Source organism: Periplaneta americana, chromosome 14, assembly GCF_040183065.1.
Source record: "Periplaneta americana isolate PAMFEO1 chromosome 14, P.americana_PAMFEO1_priV1, whole genome shotgun sequence".
Taxonomy (NCBI): domain Eukaryota; kingdom Metazoa; phylum Arthropoda; class Insecta; order Blattodea; family Blattidae; genus Periplaneta; species Periplaneta americana.
In genome coordinates, this window is record NC_091130.1 from 135,571,866 (window position 1) to 135,585,748 (window position 13,883).

The window sequence follows — 13,883 nt, forward strand, 5'->3', positions numbered from 1 at the left end:
TGTATACTACTTGTGAACAGTCTTGCGAAGCTTGTTGCCTACATATAGGAGGACTGCTACCAAGACTCGGCCCATTTTTTTTAATTCCGTATTGTACAGGGACATCATTTTATTTTTACTTGCATTTTTATTGTACCTGCATTTCTGAATGTACTTCACTCTCACCCCTTCACTAATGTCCTTGCTCCCGTCAGCCACACAAACTTACGGCCGCTGTTGCATTCGAAGTCTTCAAGCAGTGAAGTAAACACTGCAGTGTATAGTGTGTTTCAGAAATATGATTGCGTTTTTATAGAAGAAAGAACCTAGCCTATATTAATAATATCGTACTAAAAATTATATTCAAGAAACGATAAATTCAATTTCAGAGAATATGCTTCAAAATGTTTTTAATAATATGCGTACTGAATTGAAGCCTGCATTGTAATGAACGGCAACCATTTTCAGCAACTTGTTTAAAAATTCAGATTAGCTTTTTTGAATTGAGGTGGCTAGAAGCAAAGGGATGCTAGTGACATTTGTAATAACATGAGTTAAGTGCATCCAGTGTAAGCTAAAGTATCTAAAATTTTAGTGGCAATGGGATATTTTAATCGCATCACACATTAAAAATTAAATAAAAATTTCACCGGTTTTACGAACGCTTAAATATTTAAACCCCATTTTCTCAAAAGTAACTTAAGTGCGCTTACAGCCCTTTACTTATGACCCCCTCAATTTAAATGCACACTCTATATTGTATGTTAACACCAATAATTAATATGCTAAATAAAGTAGACATTACATAACGAACATAGCCGCCTGAAAAGTTGAGTTTTTGAAAAAAAAAATGTTACTACTCTACTATATTTTGATAAATTCCGTAAAAGTGATGATCAAACTGAAAATCGTAATACAACATAAATGGATACACTACTTTTCTCTCCTCCTATACCTTGTAAAATGATTTGTTTACATATTGCACTAGTAACATCAGACTCTTGTAATGGAAGGGGGCAACAGTGTTTCCGTGTATAGCCAAGTTAATGTTAAAAATGTTGGTAAAAATAAAGTGATGTCCCTGTACATCTATTATCAGGCAGTACATATTGTCAGAGGAAGAACAGTTTTGTTTGTATACATCTAAAGTCTGATTAGTGTACCTAATATTATGTATCTTGTCAGCGATGTATGCAATGGGATGGGAAAGGAACTGGCCACCCTAACCCATTATCTCCTGGCTTAATTGCCTCATGAATGATACCTTATTGTCACTTGTGAGGTTCAAACCTGTCTTCGGACAGTTTACTAAACAACTATGTATTTAGGTCCAAGGTTTTTTTGTCGCATTGTTTACTTATTCTTCCCAAGGGGCGGAGAACCATGATTGAAATATGTCACTAATAACAAAGTAAAATATCATACACTGGTATTAGTAATAACTAAGGAGAGGATTCCTATGTAATTAAATATTATTTCTGCGTGTGATAAAACATAATTAACAAAGTTAAAAATTCCGAACATGAAGTTTCAAGTTTAAAACCCGAATTTTATTTCACATAAAAATACATATTTTCACAAAAAAATTATGTAAATTCATATTTTCAGGAAATCTATTATAAACACATAAACCTTGGAGTTTTTTTACTTTAATAATTTTTTACAAGAACTTTTAAACATTTTAAAACTAAATCAATTATGTCACTCAGAAGTACGTTATCTTTTTAAAAATTCTTGGTTGCTTCATGTTTCTAAGTAGAGATGGGTAAAAAACGCTGGAACAGTTTATTTGAAACTGTTTCACAATTGAAACTGTTTCGTATCGAAACAGTTTCGTAATATAACCTGTTCCAACTGTTCCAAAGAGTGTTACACTGCTCCAGTGATATCAACGTTCCACATGGTTCCAAGAGATAAGCAGTTCAGTTTCTAAACAGTTTTCCTCTTCTTTGCTGTTTGCAAAGGCAACGTGTAGCGCTATCATTGACCTCCAATCGAAAGTAGATAATATAATATCCATGTTCCACACGGCCTTCGTGCAACAGTAGCCTATGTAGGATCGCGCAATTTAATTGTACGAAATTCCCTAATAAATCTCCTAATTATTAGCTGTCCATTGATGGAGAATATGTTCATAGTACCCTGACGTAGTATTAATTATTAATATACCGCGAAAAATATCATCGGCTAATGTCATCGTTATTAAACTCTCCTAGGGTTATATGCGTTATTTTTACTAAAATCGATTTATTTTGAATTGTAGTTATTTACTGTATCCTTAATGGTAACCTACGACAACTATCTTTCGTTGTCATAATGCAGTGGACAGGTGATTTAAAGACGATTCAAGGGCCTTGAAACATGTTCCCGAAGCAGATGAGAGGTTCAAACAGTTGGAACAGTTGGCACTGATGTTGTAAACATATTCTTATGAAACCGTTATCTTTGAAACTGTTATTTTGGAACAGTTTCGTTCATGAAACAGTTACAGTCGAAACTGTTTCTTAAAAAGAACAGTTTATCCCATCTCTATTTCTAAGCGCTGTGTGGTGTATCCGTGATCCATTTTTGTAATAGTATCGCTTCAAGTTCTGAGAACTGCTAGGCAGCATATCAGTGTTATTATTAGAGAATAAATTAACATTGACAAGGAGGAGAGATCTTGCAACACATAATTAGGAATGTTTATTGTTGCTGAAGATGATTTCATTCCACGCTTTGTTTGTGAAACATAACAGATAAGATCTCGGGTATGAACATTATTTAATTTAAACAAATCTCTCGCTTCTCGCTCATGTCCATCAAGTAAAGCGATACGTCTTGTTGTGATTCCCTGTTATCGGGCTTCGTCAATCGATATCCTTCAAGATATACTGAAAGATGGTTGTTTAAAAAACGATTTGGCTTTCCTATTAGCAAATCTAAGCTTTATGTGTGACACCATAAAAAAACTCGAAACATCCAAAAACCTGTTGTCTGAAACAGTTAGGGAGGTGCGTGCCGTGGGAATTAAACTAGACTCGCTACCAGGTTCAGAAGTACAAGTACAAAGGGACAAATTCCAGAATGTGTTTGGGAAAAACAGTGGATATAAAAAAATGTGTAAAGTTGCTCAAGTATTGGAGGGTGTGCCTGTAGGTGAAAATGACGGTGTTTGTGTTTGTGATATTCCTCTCTTTATGCACGTCTGACGACCTGTGATGTGGAAAGATCGTTTTCACAGTATAAGTCATTGTTCAGAGATAATCGGCATGAATTTGTGTTGGAGAATTTGGAGATGACCTTTGTTGTTCACTGCAATTCTCGGCCAACTACTAGCACTCAAGTGTGGTTGGTGAGTACCTAGTAACATTTTTTTTCCAAGCTAAGTAAGGTGTTTTTGTCATAATTAAAAGAAAATATTTTGTAATTTTTATCAAATATTTTCGTACTTTTTAGCACATAAAAAATAAATATATTTAAATTTTTTAGCACATAAAAATCCGCTCCCTAATTATCAGGCAGTACATATTGTCAGAGGAAGAACAGTTTTGTTTGTATGCATCTGAAATCTGATTAGTGTACCTAATATTATGTATCTTGTCAGCGATGTATGCAATGGAGTGGGAAAGAAACTGACCACCCTACCCCATATCTCCTGGCTTAGTTGCCTCATGAATGATACCTTATTGTTGTCACTTGTGAGGTTCAAACCTGTCTTCGGACAGTTGACTAAACAGCTATGTATTTAGGTCCAAGATCTTTTTGTCGCATTGTTTACTTATTCTTCCTAGATGGCGGAGTAACATGATTGAAATATGTCACTAATAACAAAGTAAAATATCATACACAGGTATTAGTAATAACTTACGAATAATACAACAAATCAGAATTATGGCCCATAAAATTAATAACTTTCCTTCCTGGGGCCCGTTTCTCAAAACTCATGGACTAATAATACTAGTCTGTACAGTAGTAATATTAGTTCATTTTACAAGTCTGTGTTTCTAGAAACTACAAGAGTAAAGTAGTAGTTACCAGTTCACAGACTAGTAATATTGGTCGATTTCACCAGTTCATAAATGATCCTGTTTCTCAAAATGCTAATCTAGTTGATTATACTAGTATTCAACAGGAATATTCCTACAAGACTCTAAAGACTGGTGATTTCTATATTATCAGTTACCAGTGGCAATCTTTCTCAGATAATCAAAACAAAATATTGTAGTTATTTTTTTAATATGTGGTTTAGTGATTCCGATTGAAGTAGTGAAGAAGTTGTGAGAAGAGCTAAAACTATATCGAGAAGGAACAATTATTATTCCTTTAAGGGAGCATTGTTTAAATATAATGAACGGTTTAAATAAAGTGCTGAAAAGCTTGGAGAGTTGTTAAATATAGTGGGACCTGCCATAACAAGACAAACAAATAGAAGTCATGCATTATCAGCAAAGCTTCAAATACAAATTGCTCAACAAATCGGGATGTTGATTATTTTCCAATGCCATCTGCGCTAGACCAGCAACACTTGCAGAATTTTTTTCCTAATAATCTAATACCAATTCATCAACTGCAGTAATTTTTGCTGGCTTTCCTCCTCCACTGCCAGTTCTTCTGGCATTGTCAACTTTAGCCTACAAATTAAATATAAAACGACACTAATTTATGAATAGATCAAACGTAAAACTGAAAAAAAAATAGCGAATTTTTCAAGTCATAAGCGACATTCATGTCGGCAGTAGACCCACTAGCTACATAATGTGTTCATATTATGATACTGTGAACTTGAATTGGTACTTCTCAAAGTTGCTTTCTTAATGTTGGGTCAGTAAGTGTCCCTAACGTATGCATAATCTTTGTTCTGAGGTATCAGTTCCATAGCCTAACACATTACAAAATTTTTTGTCCATTCGTTTACTTTATAATTTTTTGTTATTATGCTTGAAAAAGCACCGAATGATATATCCTTTGATTCATTAATCATATTGAGTATAGTTAATTTGCTTTCAATTCATGGAATTTCAAGAGAAGAGAGAAGTAAGAACCAAAACACAAACAACTTAGCCTTCTAACCTCAAATAACAATACCTACCAATGACTATAAACAAATGAACTCAATCAGCTGACTAATGAAAGAGATCATGTGACTAGTGAAAAATTGTCACAAGTTACTAGACTGGTAAAATAGTTTGAGAAACAGAATATACTACAGCCGGTGAAATATACTCTGGTAACTAGTAACTGGTGAACTACTAAACTAGTATTTTTGAGATACAGGCCCCTGGTTGCTTAAAAGTAACTTATTGTAGTAACACTTGCATTGTCTTTTTATGGCTTTTGAATCTGCTTTTTTTTTCACAATTAATTATAGTTTATGTTTCTTTGAGAAAACAATATATATTATTGTTTCCTGTTCATGTAACTTATAAGTGATGTGAAGTAAGCAAGTATCAAATTACGAACGTATTTTTTACTGTTAAGTATTTATTATACTCTGCTGTTATAAAATGCAGTGTTAAAGAGCCGACACAAAGAGGACTGCAATCGTGCGAAAAAAAAAAATCATCTATGCATAGCTCCGGGCAAGTCTTTAGGAATCACATTTTTATCACCCCTGGTAAAATCCCGAATTGTTTAAACGCTTAGGTTGGGCTGTGGCGTGTCTTGCGGAGTATTCGTAATGTTTTTTTTTTTTTTTTTTTTTTTTTTTTTTTATATGAAATCGTGTTTTATAAGCCTTGTAACCCGTACTGCTTGCTTTAGAATTCCTTCCCATAGAAATTACCGCCCTATCCTTATTTACTATGGTAAACACATAGTGTAAAGAAAAGACGAAGCAAGGAGAGGATTGTGCTATACCCCAATCATCATTTTTATTTCCCGTCCCAAGACCGGACCCGAAGATGAGCCGAATGGAACCGAATATTGTCGAATGTTGATTGTGTTGGCTGAAACAGGCAAGCCGGCAATGAAGAGGGCGACGTACTTAGTACATACGTGTGATAGTTTAGTGTGGTTTGCTGGGTTTTTTGCCGCGGCTGTATTCGAATGTCGGCTTGGTGGTGTCGGCGTTTCGTCGTGGGATCTCGTGTGTGTGTTGTGCCAGGCACATGGTGTAGCGTGCAGATGCAAGTGTAAGCATACAAGTATGTGCAATGTTTCCTCAAATATTTCAGGTGACAGTGTCGATACGTAAAGTCAGGCATTCAATACCGCCCTTTAATTTCCTGTCTTGAATTATATAGTGTGAGTAGGAGGTTATGCGTCATTTATTACTTAGGATTTTCACAATTTGTTCCGCCTTGGATGAGAATTGAGAATGGGTTTCGGTCATGTAAATAGGAGAGAGAATATAACATCGCTGATTTTATATTAATAGTGAAATTATCGTTTTGAATGGGTGCTTGTGAATTCTACGAAAGAGGTTCATGCCATGCCATTACCGTATAATGAAGTATTGTTTCCTTGTGCAAAATAAATAGGTATTTAATATGTTTAAAGAATAAGTTTTGGTGTACTTCGTTCACGAATACCAAAGCCCAACTTTATCTTCAAACAATATTCCGTTTGCAGTCTTATGTTACGTATTTAACATATGAAGGGCTAGCAGCGAAATAATGGTAAGTTACACATTTGTCGAAATTAAGAATTCGCATGATGTGAAAACAGTACGACAAGCATCTCTGAAGATTTTATACCTACGAAATTAGTAAAAATAATTCGCTTAATTGAGTCAGTGATTTTGTTGTTGTCACTTTGTGACATTTTTACATAAAAATAAATAGGCTTATAAGTTATGTCTTGAATCGTATTTGGGCCTTAACCCTTTGCAGCATAGTGGTTATTCAGAAGAACCACCGTTTTCTTTCTTTCTAAATTTTATGACACATATTCCACCAAGGAACCACCTCTTGAGTATACATAGAGGTGCCATCTGTGTTTTGAAGTTGTGTGCAGAGTTAAAATGTTGTAAAAAATTGATCGAAGCTTTGTTATGACCCATGATATGAAAAACATAAAAAATCAATTTGTGCTGCAAAGGGTTAAGAGACACTGGGACTGAGTTTTGAAATTCTTAAAATTGTAATTAATCTATTTCAAATTCGGCGGGTTTATTGTGTCTGTACGTTTAAATAACAGTACCAAATTTAATCAGGTTTCATTCATCAGTTCCTTAGATATTAATTTTCACGTATTTTAATGATTTTACATTATTGTAAATTTAAAACATCCCTGAAGGCTTTAAAAATCTTCTGTGAAGGACTTACACTTCATGACAAAGAAAACTGCGCATGGATTTTTAAATTTGAGAATTGATTGACAATATAAAATTTCTCTTATAAATCATAATTTTTGCTTGATAATTTTCTTTAATTTTTAGAGGTTAAAAATTAATATCATGAAAAGTTTTCAGTGAAGAGCTGATTCCATGCGCAGCTTTGTGTATTGCAGTATGCTGAGTATTCTTGTAAATTGGAGCAAATGGAAGCCGCTAGGAACTTTATTATTGACAAGAAAAGTAGTTTTGAGAAAACGCAATTTTTAGTGGGTGTGGTATTTTAAAAAGGGTCACCTGATCATCAAAAGTAGTACGCGGGAACTAAATATAGGAGAGAATGTTAAACAGATGTATAATAATAATAATGGTTTTATTTAACCTGGCAGAGTTAAGGCCGTAAGGCCTTCTCTTACACTCAATCAGGATTAAAACTTACTTACATAGTTGAACATGCAACTGTATCGGATGTAAGTAATTACATACTGATACGATTTAGATACATAATGAGATAAAAAAAGAGGTAGTTACATAAAAATTTACCTCATAAAATAAAAATAACAGTGGAGTACATATTAATGTTGTTAGAATCAAATACGAATCACACAAAAACAGAAGTCGATAATTTAATAAAAAATGTACACAGTAAAAATAAAAATAAACACATTGGAATACATATTAGTATTAGATTACAAGTCAGTAGGGTTCTCATAATTAATCCAGAAGCCGACAATTGGATAAAATGTACACAATAATAAATAATAATACACTTATAACAAAAAATAATAATAATGAAATAACACAGCGGAATAGATATTGGTGTTAAGTGATAAATAAACACGAGTTACATGATTGCACAATAAAAATAAGAAACAAAAAATGAAAATAAATGTAGAATATATTGCATTAAATATTTGCAAATATTTATAAGGTAATTATTTATGTAAAAAAAAAAAAACAAAAATGTCTGTGTTTACCATTTTGGCCAAAAATTCAGTCCTGGTGTCCCTTAAGTGTATAATGTTTACAGGAATTTTTTAAGATATAGGTTAAAAATTACAAAACATAAATTTGACGTCTGGAATTGCTTGAAATATTTAAACTTCTGTTCTATATAATTCTCATTAACTTATTTGACTTACCGGTATATTTCAGCGTTACTTTGATATATAATTAACTACCAAAAAATGTGTTACTGTTTACGAATAAACATGAAGAGTCCACTGCAAGAATGATGGATGTCACTTTCTTGTCGAAAATGAACCAAGACTGTCAATGCATAGCTTAAGACATATAGAATCTACATAGAGAGTTATATGGCATTAACACTGATAGTCATTGTCCAGTAATGATCGGAAAATCACAGTTAAGCTTTGAGCACTAAGCATTTCAAACTTTCAATTGCTTCTCCTGCAAAATGTATTCCAAATGAGATCCATCATTCTTGCAGTGGACTCTTCACATTTTATCAATTTGATAATGTTATGTTATCTACGAAATTCATGGTGCAAAAGTTTACTGTTATTTCAAGTGACGATAGTTTTCGTATGTGCGTTCGCATTTATATCATAGTTTTATCACTATTGTCATCCATTTTATTTCACAATTATAATTTATTTATTTATTTATTTATTTATTTATTTCATCAATCTTTGTTCACGTCATGGCGGATTAGATGTATTCCAGTTCTTAATCCGCCATCACTCTCTATACAAATTTAACACAAAGTAATACATAATGAACCTATAAGTTTCCTCTGTTTACAATAATAAAAATAATAATAATAATAATAATAATAATAACAATAATACACAACTAGGCCTAATACTAAGTATAGCTCTTGTATTTAAAACTCCTACCTTAGCTTTTTCATTTTATGCTGAATCTCTTAAGAATTATTCTGTTAACTTCAATGACTACTCTTCGTAGTTTCTTATCGTGTGACTACTCAACATTTATAATTCAATCTCCGTTAGAGCTTTGACTTTCTCTTCCCATCTAACTTTATTCTATTATCCATGTGCTAAAAAGGATAAATGTTCGTCTTCCCTCTTGCTTAAAAAAAGTCCCTTGTGCAGACGCTTGTATTTCCCTATTTTGACTATGCTGACATTTTACTCACTGACCTTTCCAACGACAAAAAAACGAAACTTCAACGTGCTCATAATTTGTGTGTACGTTTTGTAAGCAATGTTCGTAAATATGATCACATTACCCCATCCCTGGAAGCAATAGGTTGGCTTAAACTAGATAAGAAAAGAAATTTACATTCACTTCTCCTTCTCTTCGAAATCTTGACCTCTTCTATTCCTTCGTACCTGTCGTCTCGCTTCACTTACCTTTCTTCCCACCACAATCTGAACACACGCTCTCGCCATGAAACAATACTAACAATACCATCCCATCGCACCTCCTCATACTCATCCTCTTTCACAATAGCCCTGCCAAGACTCTGGAATTCGTTACCTGCTAGCATCAGGGACTGTCGAAATAAAATTCAATTCAAACGCAAACTTACTAGGCACTTGGTCAGTAATTGAGACTCGTTCAGACATGGTTTCTTGTAAATAGTTCTCTTAATCTATCACAAAATATTTCAATATCCGGTAATTTCATCACTATAGAATTTTGTTATTGTAGGTTTAATTTGTAATTTAGTAAATACAAAAATATTCTTTGTTCTTAACTTCTGAGATAAAATGTCTAGTTTTCATTAATCAGGTATTCTTGTCGTACTTTAATTTTTATTGTAATTGTAAGTGTAAATTTAATATTAATTGTAATCTTATTGTTCATGTTATAGTTGTAATCTCCTGGTAGAGGGGCAGAGAAGGCCTGACGGCCTTATCTCTACCAGGTTATATAAATAAATACTACTAAAAATACTACTACTAATTTTAACTCTAAAAAGAAATTTTCCTAATTTATGCAAATTGCTGGCGTTTAGGTGACCATTCATTTTTTTATAAGCTACTATAGCGTTTATTTGTAGAAATTATTTTATCTACCCAACTGTCAAAATTATAATTAAACTTATTGTAATTAAAAGTCCACAGCTATCTTTCAGTATTCAGTGCATAGTGCATGCGTTTCGCAACCAAGCTGGGACGTAAGTAATATTCACCTTCAATATTGCTTTCTCTGAAACTGCACATATCATATGTCACACCACGATACGCGAATAAAATCTCTCATAAGTAGTTTTATGAATAAGTTTATATGCTGACTTACAATTACACGTGTGCAGTTATTCCTTAAGTGAAGGTAGATTATTTTGTAAGGAGATTATAAGTTGAAATATAATTTGATAGCAGACATACCTGAGACATTTACTACCTTCGTAATTCAGCCTGTACCGTGAGTAAAGAAGGTAATAAAATACTATCTTGTTACGTATTTATATCCCTCGAACTAGTCGTATAATAATCTGGTATAATTGAACAATTTTAGACTTTTAAAGCATTGGAAAAGTGATGACTTTCGCGGAATAAGATGAACATATACTTTCCGGAGAAGTTAATGAATTCACTGTCATGATGTGTAATTCCGAACGTTACGTAGGCTACAGTAATTAGTATAGAAGTTGATGAACTTCGTACAGAAAGTTTAAGGTGAATCTTCGATCCCACTGCACACATCACACACGCACAAAAAAGTTACTTACTTACTTACAAATGGCTTTTAAGGAACCCGAACGTTCATTGCCGCCCTCACATAAGCCCGCCATCGGTCCCTATCCTGTGCAAGATTAATCCAGTCTCTATCATCATATCCCACCTCCCTCAAATCCATTTTAATATTATCCTCCCATCTACGTCTTGACCTCCCTAAAGGTCTTTTTCCCTCCGGTCTCCCAACTAACACTCTATATGCATTTCTGGTTTCGCGCATACGTGTTACATGCCCTGCCCATCTCAAACGTCTGGATTTAATGTTCCTAATTATGTCAGGTGAAAAATACAATGCGTGTAGTTCTGCGTTGTGTAACTTTCTCCATTCTCCTGTAACTTCATCCCGCTTAGCCCCAAATATTTTCCTAAGCACCCTATTCTCAAACACCCTTAATCTATGTTCCTTTCTTAGAGTGAGAGTCCAAGTTTCACAACCATACAGAAGAACCGGTAATATAACTGTTTTATAAATTCTAACTTTCAGATTTTTGGACAGCAGACTGGATGATAAGAGCTTCTCAGCCGAATAACACGCATTTCCCATATTTATTCTGCGTTTAATTTCCTCCCGAGTGTCATTTATATTTGTTACTGTTGCTCTCAAGATATTTGAATTTTTCCACCTCTTCGAAGGATAAATCTCCAATTTTTATATTTCCATTTCGTACAATATTCTGGTCACGAGACATAATCATATACTTTGTCTTTTCGGGATTTACTTCCAAACCGATCCCTTTACTTGCTTCAAGTAAAATTTCCGTGTTTTCCCTAATCGTTTGTGTATTTTTCTCCTAACATATTCACGTCATCCGCATAGACAAGAAGCTGATGTAACTCGTTCAATTCCAAACCCTGCCTGTTATCCTGAACTTTCCTAATGGCATATTCTAAAGCGAAGTTAAAAAGTAAAGGTGATAGTGCATCTCCCTGCTTTAGCCCTCAGTGAATTGGAAAATCATCAGATAGAAACTGACCTATACGGACTCTGCTGTATGTTTCACTGAGACACATTTTAATTAATCGAACTAGTTTCTTGGAAATACCAAATTCAATAAGAATATCATATAATACTTCCCTCTTAACCGAGTCATATGCCTTTTTGAAATCTATGAATAGCTGATGTACTATACCCTTATACTCCCATTTTTTCTCCATTATCTGTAAAAAGTTAGATAATTAAAAATAACCTCAAAGTTGTAGCACATCAATGTTATCACTATGAAAGCTGTGAACTCATCCAAACAGCCCCAAATACCTTAGATTCCTATATACCCTACGGATCGTTTTTTCCGACATTTTCACAGACAATAATCAGGTGACCCAGTAGTACCACTATCGTTTGCATTACGCGGGAAAGCGGATATTACTTACTTATGGCTTTTAAGGAACCCGAAGGTTCATTGCTGCCCTCACGTAAGTCCGCCTTCAGTCCCTATCCTGGGCAAGATTAATCCAGTCTCTACCATCATAGGCCTATCCCACTTTCCTCAAATTCATTTTAATATTATCCCCCCATCTACGTCTCGGCCTCCCCAAAGGTCTTTTTCCCTCCGGCCTCCCAACTGCAGTACATGCAGTTACACGTTGTGTAACTATCTCCATTCTCCTGTAACTTCATTCCTCTTAGCCCCAAATATTTTCCTAAGCATCTTATTCTCAAATACCCTTAACCTCTGTTCCTCTCTCAAAGTGAGAGTCCAAGTTTTACAAACATACAGAAGAACCGGTAATATAATCTATAATAATAATAAATCTGTAGCCGAAATTTTTCTGGTAATTTTCGATTTTCCAAAAATAATTGGTCCTAACATATATAATTAACCACCCTGAAACCGAAAATCGCTTTTTTCAAATTTTTGTTTGCCTGTCTGTCTGTCTGTCTGTATGTTTGTTACCTTTTCACGCGATAATGGCTGAACCGATTTCGATGAACATTGGAATATAAATTAAGTTCGTTGTAACTTAGATTATAAGCTATATGGCATTCAAAATACTTTATTTAAAACGGGGGTTATAAGGTGGCCTGAATTAAATAAATCGAAATATCTCGCTTATTATTGATTTTTGTGAAATATGTTACATAACAAAAGTTTCTTTAAAAATGATTTCTGATAAGTTTTATTCTCTGAAAAATTTTGATAGGACTGATATTTAATGAGATAAATGAGTTATAAAATTAAAATAACTGCCATCTAAGGCAGTGTATTGAAAATAAAAAACAAATGACTTCGTCTATAAGGGGCCTTGGACACAACAATCGAAAGCTATGAAACATAGCCTACACACAATGTTTCTGTGCTTGTATGAAGTAATATCGGAAGCTAAATGAACCAATTTGTATAATTAATTATTATTTCATCATTGGAAAGTGTAGTTTCTCTGGATGGACATAATGCTATAATGTTATTACAGTAACGTGTGAGTGAATTGAGGACAGGTAAGATTAAAATAGCTTCTTATGCACAGAAAACTTGATAGGTTATTCTGTATATTCATTTCCTGTATTTTTTGTAATAATGTTTATGAACATATTCATTTTTATCTCAGAGAATTAACGAACAACGAGGGTGTATTGATTTAGTATGCAGTAATAGTACGTTACTTTAGCAATCCATTATTTTATAATTCAAATTTTAACTATGCTCAATTGAATCGTGTTAAAATACATCAAATACATATGCAATAAATGCAATGCAAAAAAATTGGGTAATGAGCCAAGCAGATTACGTTGCTCTGTTGTAAAAGTTGTTCCTCTTGAGATTCAAGAGCTCCCGCAACAAATTAAAAACTTTCTAATTCGAGTACATCCGTTATCAACACACTTCTTCATAATATAATATAATATAACATAAACATAATAATAAATCTGTAGCCAAAATTTTTCTGTTAATTTTCGCTTTTCCAGAAATAATTGGTAATAACAATTAAGAAACATGTTAAAGGAATTGTCATTGCACCAAATGAGTGGTCTCTGGATC

At 33.6% G+C, this 13,883-nt stretch overlaps 1 protein-coding gene across 5 annotated transcripts in view; it reads left to right on the plus strand.

Moving 5' to 3' along the window:
* Ntan1 (N-terminal amidohydrolase 1) overlaps positions 1 to 13,883 on the plus strand; it is a 624,645-nt gene that overhangs the window by 343,612 nt on the left and 267,150 nt on the right. The window contains exon 1 of one of the 5 annotated variants that reach the window (XM_069846124.1): positions 5,943 to 6,092. The exons of 3 other annotated variants lie outside the window; for them this stretch is intronic. The gene's annotated coding sequence lies outside the window, so the exon portion shown is untranslated. Of the gene's footprint in view, positions 1 to 5,942; positions 6,105 to 13,883 lie in introns of those variants that run through there. One more of the 5 variants, XM_069846122.1, reaches the window with a different exon arrangement.